Source organism: Panthera leo, chromosome B1, assembly GCF_018350215.1.
Source record: "Panthera leo isolate Ple1 chromosome B1, P.leo_Ple1_pat1.1, whole genome shotgun sequence".
Lineage (NCBI taxonomy): Eukaryota > Metazoa > Chordata > Mammalia > Carnivora > Felidae > Panthera > Panthera leo.
Window position 1 is genome coordinate 23,705,864 of NC_056682.1, and position 18,163 is coordinate 23,724,026.

The window sequence follows — 18,163 nt, forward strand, 5'->3', positions numbered from 1 at the left end:
CATTTCAGTTAGCGCTGTAAGATACATGAAAGCTGTACCAGTGTCTCCACTCTTGTCAGGGAACACATCTCAGAGAAAGAAACAGAAGGTGTAGGATGACCGTGGATTTGCCAGGGAGGATGGACACCAAGTCATGTGTGCGCAGCAAGCGTGAGTATCTTTTTTAACCATTCTTCACACACAGTAGATTTCAGTAGAAATGTTCAGTGAATACATGGTTTCCAGGCAATGAAAATGGCAAATGGCAAGGCATGGACGTGTGAAACAGTTTGACAGAATCTTGAAACTGAAATTAGCCAAGTATATAGAGATAATGCTGAGGAGGTAGGCAGGGACTTCAATATGGAGAGTTTTACATGTTCTATAGGATTTTTCTTTTAAAGGTTTTCACCATATGTTACCTCCTCAGGCAATTCAACTTTATTTTTTAACATGTAATTCATACACAAATTTTAGAAGCCTATCTTTCTGCTCTTCTAAGAACGAAATAGAGGAAGGCAGGAGTGGGGGAGGGAGGGAGGGAAGCAAAATATAAAATAGTGTTTGTGATAGAGATTGGCCCAGAAATTGCATACCAGGGTTGAAACCAAGAAATAGTTTGTGGAAATTTTCATTTTTACAGAATTTCAAATACTGTCCCCTAACCATGTCCCCTCCCCCCCCCCCCCCCCCCCAGTACACATACATATGTATCCTAGGTAAACAAACAAAAGAACAACAACAAAAAACTGTACTTACCACGAAACTCCATCTTTGGGGTGGTATCCTAATGCTGCTTCGGTTTCATCTTGCCCCAGGAAAATTGCCACCCCCAAAATCAGTTCTATGTGGAAAATCTGGAGCTGCCCTATTGAAATATAGGGCCAGTAAACTAGTACAGATGTGTGTGTGTGTGTGTGTGTGTGTGTGTGTGTGTGTGTGTGTGTGTGTTCTTTTCTTTCTTATGTACATAGTACCAAAATAATAGACATGCTAGTTTTCAAAATCTTAGGAATGTTGGTGACAAAATACTCAAAAGTAAAACTTTAAATCTTAATTCATAGTAAAAATTCAGTTCATCTGCCCCTGGTTGGAGAATCATTTAAAAAAAGCAACAACAAATTTCACAGTAGAGTTTTTTCAAAAAAAATTATCACTACTTAGATTGAGAAAGAAGTGTCAAAATTTTGCTCCCAAATTAAAGATCTATAAATAACACAATAGACCCTTTATTTTAATCATAGACAACTTTTTATTGCCTTTTGCCTGAAATAAAATAAATGTAATAATACAGTGTTACTTGTGGAGATTCTTTGATGTACTCTATGTTTTAAAGCTTAAATAGGAAAGCAAATAAAGCCTTATTATACTCTTTTGTAGAAGATCAAAATTAAGAGCTTAAATCACTTACTCCCCAATTTTCTTGAGAATCTTAAAGATTCCTTTACAGTTACTTGCTTACATAGACAATGATAAGGGGTCCCTCAAATGCCATTTGATGATACTGTAGGCACCTAACTCCATAAGTACTTTATAAATTAAGGGTTGATTATTTGCTTTGTGAAAGAATTCTTCCCTTCACAAGAAATTCTCCAGAGGATTTCTTTAATTAGCTAGCTCCCTAAGTGCGTGTAAAATAGGGAGAGAGAGTAAGGTTTTAAATCCCAGAGCTCCTTGTAGATTATCCTGTTTCTGTCTTTAACTCTTTTGGATTAAGCATTGTCTTTATGCAGATCTCTTGGCCTGATCCATTACCGAATTCAAGTGCATAAAGACCCCCAGAACATCATGCTAGGCTCTGGGTTGCATCGTGGAGTGCACAAGGAGGAGTGAGGCCTGTATGTGCAGTCAGAGAACAAACAGGGACACCACTACCACCATCCCCCTTTCAGGAGGCCTCGGCCAGCTCTTTGGCAACAGAATAATGCAGAGATTGAGGAATTCATAGGTGTTTATTGTGCACCATTTCTGTTGGCAGAGGAAGAGGCAGTTAACTCAGAGGAGAAATCTTTAGTTTTAATGGTAGACATCATAAAGAGATGGGGTATGCAGTTTTCTAAAAAGAAATGCATGGGGGAAAATGTCAGGATCATTATGAATTGTGGGGTGTTCTCTGACAGAACAGAGTTTAACTGGACTAAGGGGCAGAAGAGCCTTACTAGTGACACTATGTGATTAGATGAGGAAGGTAAAGGAATGATGATGTGGCTTGGGGTCCAATGAGAAAGGACCTTGAATGTACTGCTAAGGAGACTGCATTTTGCTTTATAGGGAGTGAAAACCATTAAACTTTTTCAATAACTGAATATTGTGACTATATTGTTTTTCTGACCAAAACTTGCAACAGAGTGTAGGAGGGATTTGAGGACAGAGAGAAGCAAAGCCAGGGAGACCAGACAGAAAGTTTCATAAAAGTCCATCTGAAAGACCATAAAGACTTGAACTGTGCTAGCAGCTTTGGAAAGGGAAGAGAAGGAACAGACTGAAATGTTGTATGGGGAGGACAATTCCAGAATTTGCAAAACAACTAGATAGAGATTGTGAATGAGAGGGAAGAGACGCTTGTGTCTTCTAGTCCTCACCACAGGGTGACTGGCAATACCATAAGCCAGAAAACGGACTAGAGCAGGAGGAGAATTTAATTTTTTCTGTGTTTAGCAAAAAGTTTTGTGTTTCTGGCCATTTGTTGATCTATTCCTTCTATTTTACATTGTGATAATTCTAAGGAAAATGGTAGAGATATTTTGTTAAAAATTGTGAATTTTAAAAAATTTAAGTATGAATTCAAGTATAAATACACTATTTCGCGTAATTATAGTGTTTTTGCAGTAGTCATTTTGTATTGAGACCAAACAGAAAAGTATGTTTGAGAAATGTTTTTAAAGCTGTACCCAATACCATTTCTACAAAAATGCAATACAGATGCATTTTTATGCACTTTTTGTTTCACAAAATGAATTTTGTTTTTGACGTACTAAAAAAATCTAAAACAAATCATGATCTACAAGTAATTTCACTTACTCCTCTCTGGTCTTGACTACGTACTCAAGGTTTCTCTTCCCCCTGGGAGATAAATACTGTATTACAAAAGTCAGTCATCTGGTTCTATTAATTTAATTGAATTTTGGAGTTGGAAAAGTCTTCCTGATCATTGTAAAATTTCTCTTTTTTGCCTGTCACCTGCTCTCATCACTTCACTGACTTTAACAAAGAAAATGCAAACCTAAGTCTTAATACATGTTAATGTTATCAGCAGAAGTCATCTAGACCCTAGACCCTAGATTCTAGTGGAACAGGCCGTTGATCTGTTATTTTTAGATGAAAGATTGTATGCTATATACTAAAAGGTATGTGAGTAAACTTATAATTACATCTGACTAAACTTATGAAAGATTTTCAAAGACATAAACATCTACATCTTAAAAAGTTGATGCTCACATTTAGTCATTCTATCTTATAGTTTAAAGTTTTTGAAGAAGTGACAAAATGTGAGGCTGAATGACATATTTTTTTATGAAAATGGGCATAGGGCAAAATAGGAAAAAATACAGTAAAGATAAATGCTAGGAAGTAATAACGGACATTCAGGTATTACTACATTAGAATGTATGGTGGACATTGTTGAAGATTCAGTGTTTTTGTCCTTACTTTCTAGATGTTCTTTTAGTTGAAGAATATATTGAAATGATAATTTAGTACCTTTGTGCCATAGGGAAATATATTGATGTGGGAATTGGTGAGGTCAAAGAGAAGGTCGAGTTCTCCCTCAAACCTGTCAAAGCCTTTCTATAAATAGTTTGCAATTTCTTGAATATATTTGGAAGTATTTTATACTGAACAAACTGTCACCCTTTTCTTTCACCCTATAAAGCGGTAAATGTTCACACAGAAAAAAAAGAAATCCTGTCCCCCTCCCAGTATAAGGCACTATTTGCCCCTGAGTACATTGTTGTATTTCCAGTATTTATAACTAAGTCTTCACAGCATATGGTTAATTTAATCTATCTAGCCACATTAGAAAGGTGGGCAGCGTCTCTATTCTTGAATAGTTCATCATTTTATCAGGAGAAGCCCTTTATAATCCTAGAAAATAATAACATATGGGCTTAGACTTCACTTAATAGAGAAAAACCTCTTCTTAAAGAGTATTGATTGCCCTGGTCTGATATATTTGCTTTTTTTCTCTCTCTCTCCTCTCTGTTTAAATGACATGGAATTGACACATAACATTGTGTGTAAGTTTAAAGTGTGCAAGGTGTTCATTTGATGCATTTGTATATTGCGTTATATATTGCAATATGATTACCACCATTCTGTCAGCTAACACCTCTAGAATACCACATAATTATTTGTTTCTGTGGTGAGAACACTTAAAATCTAGTCTCTTAGCAACTTTGAAGTGTTTAATACTGTATTGGTGACTAAAGCAGTAAAAATGTTAACAATTGAAAGGAATAATCAGTATTAATTTTATTTCATTCTGTATAACTCAATCACTTGTTTGGAATTAAGCAAATAGAAACCTTACTATTTAGATTACAGAGGCTTACATAAATGTTTACCCATGAGAATCATAGTGCCCTTGCAGGGCAACAAGTTGATCTATAGGAGCAGCTGCATAGAGGAACGAAATGGGTAAAGACTGGAGTAAGGCCAGGCTGGAAGATCTGATTCTGCCCGTTCCTAGCTGTGTAACATTGGGCCAGTCAGTGTTTCTGATCTTTTAAATTTGTGAGTAAGGAACCCTGGGATGAATTCATCCTGTAACTTTTCAGTAATGTCAGTGATCAGTGTAATTTTCAAAAAGCAGTTACTTTTATTTCCCTTTAACTTCCCTTTGACTTGGGGAGACACAAGTTGAAAGTCAACTTTGATGCATATCTGCTCTATAGCAGACAGAGTGAGCTGCTTCTGAAAGCAGAAGCTGTACTTACTTTGAAGGTGAAAGTATTATTTCCTTAGGGTGGCTTCATGGGTTGATGGACTGTTGTCCTCAGTGGCTCCACTCCGGAGGAGAGAATAATACTTAGAGAGTAAAGCAAGTTTCTCTGTGTTCATACATTTCCTGCAGTCATCAGTATACAAAGGGAAAAAAAGGTGACTTTGTTCTTGAGTATAATCATTACACTATTTCACCTAATTACACTGTTTGTGCAATAGTCATTTTGTATTGAGACCAAACAAAAGTATGTTTGAGAAGTGTTTTTAAAGTTGTACTCATACCACTTATTTAAAAAGGCAATATGATTGCTTTTTTTGTGTGTGTGGTTTTTGTTTCACAGAATGAATGGACTCTGAGATTTGGCCTTATTTCTTGACATACTTTTAAATTTATTTCATCTTGCCAACATCCTCAAACAATCGGTGCATTAAGACTATGCATATTCAGGGGCACCCGGGTGACTCAATTGGTCGAGTGTCTGACTCTTGATTTGAGCTTAGGTCATGATGTCACAGTGGTGAGCCTGAGCCCTGCATCAGGCTCTGCACAGAGTGTGGAGGAAATGGTGGGGAGATGTCCTCAGAGGAGGTGAGCACCAAGGAAGTCACATATTCTCAGCTTTGGTTTCCAATGTGAATAAAGGGAAAGCATTTAAATGGTCTTGGTGGTCTCAAACTATGAATGTCTCTTCAAATATCTTAACAGAGAATACACTGGATATGATAGAATATTTTGCTACATGAAAAATGTGTCTTTATTGTTGTTTTACTCTAGTAAAGACTAAATTTCTATTTCCAAAATTAGAAACAAAGAAGTCTCTTGTTTTTTCTCTAAATGTGTCTTTACAGGAAGAACACAGATTTTCTGAATATGAATAAACAAAAGTAAACATTTTAATTTTTATGTAATACATCTTTTATCCTATTTGGAGAGGAAGGGCATGCTCTCAGAGGACAAAGGATTATAGCCTTCACCAAAAAGAAATGATATTTTGACAGCTGACTTTTCCCCAAGGAATATCATAACTGGTCTGAGAGAGTTAACACTACTAAGTGTAAAGAACATAATTTGTGGGGCCCAGTGCAAAGTGCAAATGAAAGGGGCTTTGTTCAAAAGGCAAGGAAAATGTGAAAGGTTCCAAAATACACATGGTTTTCTTCCATGGGCTTTCAACTTATCAAGGTGATTTTATTTGTTAAAGTCATTATATATAAAGAAAAAATAAATTATTAGAATGATTTTTACTGTTTATGTTGTGCAGTGCCTGTTTTAAATATAAAAATAAGAACATTTGCCAACTATGCACATCACTAAAATGTATAATTTGCATTTTGTAGCTTATATGGGCATGTGTATTTCATTCTTACCAGAAAAATGAAAATGCCACATAAAACAATGTCTACTGTTTTTATTTCACATAGTGAATATAGCTTATATATCTACAGACTACCAACACTGTTTTACCTTCAACTTATTGATGAGTAAGGAAAAACCCAAAGAAAAAGGGACTGTGGTTTTTCCTCTTCCCACATCCTTCTTTAAAAAAAAAAACAAAAACAAAAACACGACTTTTTTTTAATGTTTATTTTTGAGAGAGAGAGTGAAAGTGAGGGAGGGACAGAGAGAGAGAGAGAGAGAGACAGACAGACAGACAGACAGAAATAGAATCTGAAACAGGTTCCAGTCTGTGAGCTGTCAGCACAGAGCCTGATGTGGGGTTTGAACTCTAAACAGCAAGATCATGACCTGAGCCAAAGTCGGATGCTTAACTGACTGAGCCACCCAGGCGCCCCCTTCCCACATTGTCCTTTGTCATCACTTTCAACATTAGTGGATGGCTAATATAAGGGAAAAGTGTAAGAGTGGACATGATAGGGTTTCTTGGCCATTCAAGTTTCTTACAAACGAGTTTTCTTCATTGGAATTAAGTTTTAGTTGTAATGGAAAGGTAGTCCATCGTAGATGTAATATCTATATTTTGGATTCACTTTGAGTGTTTCTGAACTCCCAGGCATCATGGGCCTGCTGGAATTCTGTGCTCAAGGGGCATTGGATACACTATTTTTGAATGGGAAGTCAAGAGCTGGCAGACATGCGTAGTGTGAGTAGCTCATCTGCATAAGTGCATGTCTATTATACCATTGGATTTCACTTAAAAAAATTCAGGCTCAGAAGAATTTTAGTGTGGAAACAGCTGAGCATTAAACCAAGGGCTGTACCCTTCCAAGCATGAGGCCCTGTACGATTACATTGCTCATATGCCCATGAAGCTATCCCTGGTACAGAAAGAGTGATGACTCCTAATGTTTGTCCTCTTCCCTCAGGCTTCCCCTGGGATAGGGCCACAGGTCTGAGACAATTGCAGGACTAACTGGGTAAACATGCCCTTAACAAATGCAGCCAGACACTGAGGGGATGTGCTGCCCATGTGAATCTTTAATCACACCCTTGCATTTCACATTAGCATTTGAGCCTAGATTCAAACTGCTGCTTAATAATCAGTTTAAAAATTGTCCTACTTTTAACGTAAAGCCTATAGAGCTAATCAACTTAGGGATAGTGTGGTTTTCAAAAGGATTTGATGTTGCCATATAGAATCTTCTTGGAAGGATCCAGGCTGCAAAATCAGATATTCTCAGGAGTGCTGAGAAAACACATGCTCCTACATTGTGCCCTCCTTTCCCCAGTCTTCCCTTGGATCTCCTTGCTGCTTCCCATCTGCCTGCTGACCTCCAGCTTTCCAGACCTGTGGCCTGCTTCCCTGTTACAGTGTGAGTGGCTTAGACTAACTTTCAGCTAACTAACTGTATCAAGAAGTTGTTAAGGGCTTAAAATATCTGACAAGGTTCTTCCTTAGGAATATACATTCTAGCAGAAATTGCCATTATAAATGTAAAATTGCTTCTTTTTTTTTTTAAGTTTTTATCTCAATTCCAGTTAGTTAACATACAGTGTAATATCAGTCCTAGGTGTGCAATATAGTGATTCAACATTTCCATACATAAAATTACTTCTAATGGTAGAATTTCACAATTCTGAGAGAGACTTCTAGGAAGGTCCTTTCAGTAAGAAAAGTATTGTTGGGGTTCCTTTAAATTTCATGAAATGAGAAGAAAAGTGGCAATTTGCATTTCCCATCTTGGTGGCACCAGGCTCAGCAGGTATCATTTGGTATCTTTGCATTCTCTTTGCTGTAATAGATCAACCGTGTATAACCTCTGATATGTATGTCACTTATTACTCCACAGTACTGAAGTTATCATACTTCCTATTGTATACTTTATGCTTTTATACTCAACAGTGTTAGCTAAAATGTACAAGTTAGGTCAACCTTGTCATTCACCCCTTTTTCTTATTACTCAAGAGCAAATACATAGAGAATGGTCACAAAGTGAAGCTTCACTCTGAAAAGATAAATAGTAGAAGGAGATGGGACAAAACTTTTTTTTTTTATTATTTTTTATTTTTTTTATTTTAGAGTGTGTGAGTTGGGGAGAGGGTGGGGGTGGGGAGAGAGAATGAATGAATGAATGAATGAATGAATCTGAAGCAGGCTCTATGTTCAACATGGAGCCTGACATGGGTTTCGATCTCATGAACCATGAGATCATGACCTGAGTTGAAATCAAGAGTCTGATGTTTAGCCGACTGAGCCACCCAGGTGTCCCAGAATAAAAACTTTTAGAATGATAACGTGGATACCCTTAACACAGTATTAAGTCTCAAAATATAATTTGTATATGAAATTTGAAACTCCCATCAAGGTGATTCAAAACTTGTAGAAGGGAGTTCAAGAAACATTGATTTTGCATCTCAGTACATCTTCTTTTTCTTTCTTTCTTTCTTTCTTTCTTTCTTTCTTTCTTTCTTTCTTTCTTTCTTTTTTTCTTTTCTTTTCCTTCCTTCCTTCCTTCCTTCCTTCCTTCCTTCCTTCCTTCCTTCCTTCCTTCCTTGAAACATTTTAAATGAAGCCAAGGTCAAAGGTCTGTCGACTAAAACTTGCAGTTACCAGTTGTTGACACTAGATGGTGGTGGTGCATCAGCAAGGTGAAATGTTGCTGGCATCAATTTGCCCTTGGTTTTTACAAATTTAAGGGCTCCTGGAAATACTGGCAGAATTTGATGAATACTTGATGATGAAGGGGATCCTCAGAATGTAAATGAGAAATAAATAAAAAGACTTTTGATAGAATTTTTTTTTCTTTTAATCAGTGGGAGTAATTTCTCAACTTTTATGGATAAATCATGTTTAGGGTATCTTTGATTTCTAATTTCCATATCCTTAGAGCAAGACCATAAAACAGTGAGATTACAGACTCTTAGATTTTTCTCACTTCTTTCTTTTACTCTTGTTTTTCCAGCACATTATTTGCCTTTAGAAAAAGGCATTCAAGAGATTCCCCTTATTTTCAAAGAAACAACAAATCAGTTATTCCTTAAACATTTAGTACATGTCTCCTATGTGTCAGGCATTGCTCAAGGGGCTGGGGATACAGTAGTAAATTCAATGATAAAAATCTCTCCATTTGTGGAATTTAGATTGCGATTTCAATTCTTTTTCTTTTGCACTTGTATTTCACTGGCTTACACAATATGTCATTAATTTGTAGAATAATGACAATAGGTAGACCACATGCAACATATATGAGGCAGTTTACCAGGGGACACTGCTGGGTATAGAATTGAACTATTGGGAGCAGAAGTGTTAAGAGGGTATTAGTCGTGAAAGTTCATCATGTGGAGCCTATGGGCATTGTTTTCATGGGTGGAAGGAGAGCTTCTGCCTATTCATCTTGTTAGTGGATCAGAGCTGGGAAATGTAGTCCGCAGACCCCAGTGTGTCCCTGAGACTCCTTCATGGGTCTTCAGGCTTAAAATTATTTTTATAATAGTAATAAGGTATTATTTGCCATTTTCACTTTGCTACCACATTCACTGATGATGCAAAAGTAAGGTAAAGCTGTTAGCTTGTTGACATGAATCAAGGGAACAGCACCGACATGTACTAGTGGTCCTTATATTGTTTACACTACACACTCTCACTTAACAATATCTTTGATTAAGTAGTTCCAATGGTTAATTTTTACTAAAAGTGCTTAATGCTCTGTGTGATGAAATGAAAAATCCACATACAGCCCTTGCGCTGCGTACCAGAGTAGAGCGGCCGTCATTAGGGAAAGAGCATAGGGATTGTATGGCCTGTGAGCTGAGCTTTCTGGTTTTTTCATGGAATACCATTTTACTTAAAAGAATATTGACAGAAAAGTTACTCAGACATGGCTATTAGGCCATTTTCTCAAAAGTGAATGAAGGAAGTCTGTCACTTCAAGGACAACTCATAGTATTTGTTATCAGAGATAAACTGTGAGCTTTCATATGAAAATTGTAATTTTTCAGAAACCTACATTAACTATCATGAGCTTCTTAGCTGCCTCATATTGATGCTTTAATACTGTGTAATGAAGTGTGTAACCATACAAAATTGGCATAAGTCAGACAACTAGTATTTTCCAGATGACGAAGGTATCCTGTTACAAATTCAGGCATGGGTAAAAATTCACTGAAAATGCAAGGTAAACCGAGGGTTTTCATGGAACAGAGTAGGAAAGCTTATCAGTAGGTTTCAGATTCCATGTTGCAACTAACCTTTAGGAAACTACCACTTGTTGAGTTTTGTCATAATATCAAAGAAGCATATCCAAAATAGGCTGAAAAGTTCCAAATAGTCTTCCCTCATCCATTTGCATCCAACTTACCTCTGTGTGAGTCCAGATTGTTTTCAGATTTTAACAAAAACAACACATTTCAACAGATTGAAAACAGAAGTAGATACGATACTATAGCTGTCTTCTAGTAAGTAGTAATTTGCAAAAATGTAAAACAATGCCATTTGTCTTACTAATTGTTTTGTTTTGAAAAATATTTTTTTATGAAATGTTATTTGTGCTAACATTCATGAGTTATTGAGTTTAAGCAAATTACTAAGTTAATATTTAAATAATTTCTAATTTAGTCGATGGTCAGTATAAATGACATGCATAAGCAAGAACTTTTGGGGTCTTCAGTAATTTTAAGAATGTAGAGCGTTCCTCAGATCAAAAAGTTTGAGAACCACTGAGATATGCTACAAAAGTCAGTTAATAATTTTATCACATATGTAACAGGGATTATGATAAATACAAAATTTCTGTTGCAGGCTACAGTATTCTCAAACTATTTTCTGCATCTGAAAATATATAATTTGGGGGCTCACCCCTCCTGAGGCATTCAGGACTGTTAATCTTGAGTAGAGAAAATGAATCTACCATTAAAAAAGCTTTTTTTAATGTTTATTATTGAGAGAGACACAGAGACAGAGTGTGACGGGGGGGGGTGGGAAGAGAGCGAGGGAGACACAGAATCTGAAGCAGGTTCCAGGCTCTGAGCTGTCAGCGCAGAGCTGGACATGGGGCTTGAACTCATGAACCGTGACATCATGACCTGAGCCAAAGTCGGACGCTTAACTGACTAAGCCACCAAGGCGCCCTAAGGATCTACCATTTGTAAAACACACTTGAGGTAATTCTAGGTTATGAAATAATAGATACTTAAATATTAATCTTGTAAAATAACTTATTAATTCATAAACAATGCATATCTAACATTTTGAAAATCCAAATTAACTAAAATAATAATAATCACATATAAATCCCTTTTCCAGGATCTCATTATTTAGAAGTTAAGTATCTATTATTAACATCTGACTATAGTTTCAGCTTTGGATTTGTGTGTTTCTGTGTTTTTTAAAAATAAAACAATAAGGTGTACTTTGCTTTTGATCACTTAACAACATTTAATGAACATTTTTCTTGACATTAACAGTCTTCGTAAACATGTGATTCCTAAACTGGGCTATTTCAGAATTACCTTTATGGGGCCGGGGGAGGGCAGGAATTAAAAATACTGCATGTGCCTCCTGTCTAGAAATTCTGATTTCATGTTTTTTTGTTTTTTTTCCCCATGTTTATTTATTTTGAGAGCGAGAGCCTGGGAGGAGCAGAAAGAGAGGGAGAGAGAATCCCAAGCAGGTTCCTTGCCATCAGCACAGAGCCTGATGTACGGCTTTATCTCATGAAACCGTGAGATCATGACCTGGACTGTAATCAAGAGTTGGAGGCTTAACCTACTGAGCCACCCAGGCGCCCTCTGATTTCATTTTTGAATTTTTTTCTATTGGAACAATCAACCAAAACTGTGGAGTCAAAGGCTCTAAAGCCTTTGTTTATTTTGGAGAGGTCTTTAATATTATCAAATTGCTCTACAGAATAGCTCTATTCTTTTACATTTTCATTAGTGGAGCATGAGAGTGCCAAGAATCTCATCAGTGTCAGTGGATATTTCTTCTTTTCAAAAACTTTACCAAGTTGATAGTAGAAAAATGTTGCCTATGTAAGTTTATAATTGTTTGAGTACTAGAAAGGGTTTAATGTGTTTTGTACTTGTTATCCATTTGAATTTTTTTTTTTTTTTGAATGGCCTCTTCACCTCAAACCTGAACTTTTAAAGGTTGATGTTAAACAGTATGAGTATTACCTTATCAAAATCTTCCCCTGGAGTTCCTGCCAGATAGAGGTTTCAAGGCAGTATGCATTACTGATGTGCCAGTATGGCAATTCTTCCCTTTGTTTTCATTGGCCCTGAACCTAGCAGCGTAACATCATTTCTTTGCTAAATTTTAGACACTGAAAGAGGCGTGTTAAGAATTGAGTTTATATCTTCACCCCAGGCACCATCCTTAGCCCTGCCTTCTACTTAAATATTTAGCAATATGTTTTATTTTGATTAACTCAAAGCACTAGTCATAGATTTAAACATTTCAAGTAAAAATATTGGAGAAATTACGTGCTTCAAATAGGAACTGAATTGTCAATAACTATATTATAGCATTGTTTGTTATCACTGGAAAATGTCTTGCAAAATTCAGGCAAACCCTTAGTGAAAGTTGGGTCTGTTCCTTTTGTGGCCTAATCTCAAATCACCAAAGTGTGAGTCATGAGAATTGAAAGCCTTAGAATTCTATCAAGTGAATTATATGCTGGCAAAGCCATCACGGGGTTGCCTTTGGAATTTGACATTACTATTATGTTACTGGGCATGTTCTGTCTTCAAGCTCATGAAAATCAAAAGGGGAATATTTCTGGGAAAATTTCCTAAAGCTCTTGCCTCTGTGGGCCTTTGCAATAATACAGCCACTATTTGACCATATGTTTCCTTTCAGTATTTTTGATAACTTTTCCGAGTTGGCTTCAGTTAGTTAGTGTTGATAAAACCCGCTTGGTAGCTGGTAGGGGTGCCTTGAAGTGAGAGCCAAGAATTGACCTTCCTGATGAAGGCTGATTTTAAGTTGAACCCTGTGACTCTAATCTGCCATCAGCCTAGACACTATTGAGAGTAAAATGAGAATAAAATGGGTATTGTTTTTACATGGGAATGTCCAGTCTAAACTAGGATGGGGCTAGGTATAATGAGAACAAAAAGTATGGTCATTTGATACCCCAATTGGGCAAAGTAAGAGTGGAGACCCCTAGGAAGTTACATCAAAGCTGGATCCTGGAGGAAGAGGGGGTTAGCCAAATAAAGTTTACTTTATTTCTCCAGAAAGGCCCACATTCGGATGGCTCAGATTTTTTTGAACTTGCTATGTCTCTGTGTGGAAGAATGGTGGTGGGCCTTTGATGGCTTGAGTAGGGGAGGGAGACTGAACAGGGCCACATTTGGAAGGGCTTATGTGTCCAGCCAAGGAATCAGATGTCAGCTGACTTACTCTCTTTCTACTTTCTTATTTAAAAAGAAAAAGTTATAAAGGCTAACCAAATTCTTGCTTATGTTCTTGAGATGATTCATAGGCCCAGTGCATCCTTCCCTTTTCACCTAGGTAACATACAACCCCGTATATATATGTTAAAGATATTTTACATTTGTCATAATAATGAAATTTAGAAAGACCATTGACAACCCATGAAACAGCTGTTTTCCTCTGATGAGGACAAAATTAAAGAGTGTTGAATTTAATATATTGGTTTTAGAAGCATCTTAGTTTTAATTGCTAATATATTATTAGTATATATTGGTAAGATAAATGTATACATGCTTAATGGTTTTTTTTTTTTTTCATTGCTTTAAATTCTTTATGGAACAATATGTGGTCTAACAAACTATAAGTAACTTTTTTGAAAATCCCCATGTATTATGTAATGCAAGTTAACATTGTGAATTTTGAGCAGAGTGGTGCGGTGAATCATTTTCCCTATAATTTTTTTAAACACAAAATATTTGTTAAAAGGCCAATGGATGGGAAAAGTTCTTGTACTTGAGAATTACTAAACAGTTAAGGTGATGAGGTAAACACAAAAAGCAAAATAACAATTATGTATTTCAATTATATTTTGAGACTGTAGCAGAAAAGATATTCTAAGTGCAGATAGCATATGTATAATTGTCAGAGGCATCACATGGTGATTGGATGGTTACAAAATGGGACTATGGAACAGGTATCATTTTGGCCTTTTATGTGCGTCTTAAAAGATGATTGAAAGATGGGTATAATTTGTATTGGCAAGGAGGAAGGAAGGCTTAGGATAAGATGTAGTGTTGGAAAGGCATTGAATATTGTGAATAAATTGGTCTTGTGCTTCTAGAAGAAAGAATGGAAAAAGAAAAATTTCAAAGACTATTAAAATGACCTTTTTTATATTTCTCCCTTCCTCTCTCCTTTCCCAAATACTTCACTGCGAAAGCAAACAGCTCTTCTGTGGTACTCATGTCATACTAATTTTTCAGCATTGTCATGCTGGGAGTTGTCAGTAATTGACGATGAGCTATCTAGATTCAGTTCTTAAAAGGACAAAGCAAACCACTTTAGTGAACTAAATTTTTTTAATCTGTTATGTGTATTGTTTGATATGCCTGCATAATTTATCAAGACACTTCAGAATCTCTACGTCACCTGCTCCTCAGATCAGAAGGTGATTGTGGCTTTGGGTGGATATTAATCAGCCACAGCACTGCCTGGTCAGAAAGAGCAAGTGTCCTAGCCTTTTACCTCATGAGACCTTGAGTGTCCATTCAGCGTAGGTCCCAAGGGAACTGCATTTGGTGGACCGGAGTGGCCAGCATGCCTCAGGTGAGATGCGAAGTACAATGGGTGACCTGTGTTCAGAAGTAAAATACCTAATCCTTATGCACATAAGAACTTTTACTGTTACTCCCTTTTACCCATCCTTTATACATTTTATACTATAACGAGAACATAACTGGAGATTACATGCAAGAGTTAGAAATTCGTGGGCAAAATGTTTTTAACTGAAAATAGCACAAATTTAATATGCATGCTTTCATTTTACTTTCTTTAAACATGAATGCTGGTTTAATTCATGAATGATCAAGTTATTGTTGGAAGACACTTTCTATGTACCCTCAAAAACAGAGTTGACTTTTTGATAATGAATGTGGCTGCCATCATGAGCACTGCATATCTGTCTTTTTCACAGTGGAACCTATTATCAAGAAAGCAAAAACCCCATAGAAATATTCACATGTGTTTTTAGGAGTTAACACCTCAGTAGAGTTTAGTCAAAGAGAATGTGGGAACAATACTCCAGGAATCCAGGAAAGACATTGATGGAGAGAAATGCTGTTTGTTATTCCATGAAACACTGCAGGTGGGAGGTAAGCCAAAGAAAAATTTTTGTAATCTACAGTTTTTCCTAAATTTGGTTTTGCTCCAACATAATTAAACAAGCTGCAGTTGCCAAAAACTAAATATGAACAAAAATGGAAAAGACAAGATGTTTGTAGGGAAGATTATAGGCATCTGGTGATAAGAAAGAAAGTCAATAAATATTCAATTGATATGGAAAATAGCTAATTCTACAAATGTTTTCAGGTAATTATTGGCAAGGTGTTTCCTGTAGACTATGTGTGCCCAATAGTAACTCTTCTTGAATTAACTTTTAATTTTGACTGAGTTTTACTCAATCATCTATAAAAAATCAGAGCTTCGTTTCTTAATATTTTTCTAATATTTAGAAAAAACAGGATCTTCTATAGGCATATATTGACTGGAAATATCTTTGAATATTTTATATTCTATCAATTATTTGCAAAGTATCAAGACTTTTTATACATGCAGTGTTGATCCAATGTTTCCTTGTTCTTAGAACTTGAAGCTATGTCTATGCTGTGCATGCTCCAAATATTTGATGATATTAATGTGTACCACCTTAAGGAATATTGCACTTGAGTTTTTGTGCTTCTGTTTTTTGAAATGACTTGACCAGAGAAGTTTTAAGGTTTGATCTCTTTCAAGAATTTGATCGTGGAAGTTTAGGGATCAACAATACTCTTAACTAAAACAAGTAAGAGGAAGGAACCTTTAACCCAAGGGAACAAGTAAATGGCTGAAGTTTATTTCTTTGGGAGAATAAATGTCAAAGATGAGTCTAATAAACTTTGCTATGTCAAATGCTTTTCTTCTGTGTATTTTCAAGGATCTCAGGTTTCATCCTTTTCCTTTAATAAAACTGGTTATCCTGTGCATAATTCTGCTTTTATTCTTGTGAGAAAAGTCATGAAATTAGAGATGATGGGCACAATTTTTTTTCTCAATCAACTTAGGTTTCCAGGAAAGTGTTTCCTCTAAAGCCCAGAACTGTCCAGGCAATAGACTAAGATTATGATGACATAGAGGACAGATAGGAGTGGAAAACAGTATTCTACGTATGGATTACTTCAAAGATGCAAAAATTATTAAAAAGAGAATTCCTATGTAAAATGTTATGGCCATCTCTTTATTTGATAATGGGTATTGACAGGACAATAATATGAAAGCATTTAGGTTTTCAAGCCATCAGTAAATCAATACTTTAAAAGATTTGGGTAAACCACTGATACTCTTTTTTGGTAACAGTTCTGTTATGTTTTAAGAACCCAAGGTTAAATATCAATGTGTAAATTCCTTCTCTGCATTGGTGTGATATCAGTATCTTACATAAATTCTTTAAAAGCTTTCCTCTACTCTCAGGATAAAGGTCAGACTGTAGCAATGGCACATTACACGTTAAACATTCTCATCAAATTCTTACTGATGATACTTAGTTTTGGTTCCAGTTCTCTGAGACATCCATATGCCTGGTATATAATATCTTTTCCTCATCTGTCAGCCTCACCAACTCTTCGTCTTTAAAACAGCCTATTTGGTACTTAGTCCACAAAACATATTTTTGCATTGCCCACACACGGATAGCTCCTGATCAAACCTTTGGTTTGAACCAGGCTGAACATTTCTTTGGTTTCTCACAGTTCTGTCTTTATAATTCTTCAGCATATGCATAGTACAGGGCACTAGGTATTTATTTACATGAATTCATCCTTTAAAAGACTTTAATTCCCTGAAAACAAGGACCATATCATTTTCTTTGTTATTACCAAGGTAGGACCCAAAACAGTGCCTGCCTATTTTGGCTGCTCAGGAAATGGTTATTGAATGAATATTTGAAATAAAAACTTACATGCATATTATATAATGGAATTTAGCAGTGAGGTAATATGAAAGTATTTGAAGTAAAGCAAACATCAGATACCTAGTTTATTAAGGGTGGTGCAAACAGATTCTGTGTCTGAACACAAAGGGAGATGTATTTTAGGGTATATGCCCCAGAGAGCAAATGGGTGTATCACTTTGCAAAATCTAAAATGGACTGTTGAGGGGCGCCTGAATGGCTTAGTCGGTTGCGACCAGCTTTGGCTCAGGTCATGATCTTTTGGCTCATGAGTTCAAGCCCCACATGGGGCTCTGTGTTGACAACGTGGAGTCTAGAGCCTGCTTCAGATTTTGTGTCTCTGTCTCTCTCTCTCTCTCTGTCTCTGCCTCTCTCCTGCTCACGCTTGCTCTCTCTGAATCTCTTTAAAAGTTAAACATTAAAAATTTTAAAAATAAAATGGACTCTTGAGAATATACCCTTCTTGATGCCTGTATGAAAAGAAGTCAAAACACCTTTAACCTTTTGTGTTAAGGTGATTTGAAAATGATAAAAGAGACACTTTGTGGTTTTTAATATGCTTAATGTAAGTGTTTCTATTCTATATAGTGCGGGAAGCTGTGTAATTTCTAATTCTAATCTTGCTTTGTTTTCCCATTTAACAACTTTATAGGAACATAATTGCACATATTTAAAATGTAAAAATTAATAAGTTTGACCCAAG

At 36.2% G+C, this 18,163-nt stretch overlaps 1 long non-coding RNA gene across 4 annotated transcripts in view; it reads right to left on the reverse strand.

Annotated features, from left to right (window-relative positions):
• Window positions 1-1,441: 1,441 nt before the first annotated feature.
• The window catches only part of LOC122217434, an 88,774-nt gene continuing 72,052 nt past the window's right edge, over window positions 1,442-18,163 (reverse strand). For all 4 annotated transcript variants that reach the window (XR_006201486.1, XR_006201485.1, XR_006201483.1 and 1 more), the window contains 4 exons: window positions 15,003-15,109; window positions 4,914-5,044; window positions 3,001-3,042; window positions 1,442-2,035 (listed from right to left, as the gene is read on the reverse strand). This is a non-coding gene — a long non-coding RNA (uncharacterized LOC122217434). The remainder of the gene's footprint in view (window positions 2,036-3,000; window positions 3,043-4,913; window positions 5,045-15,002; window positions 15,110-18,163) is intronic.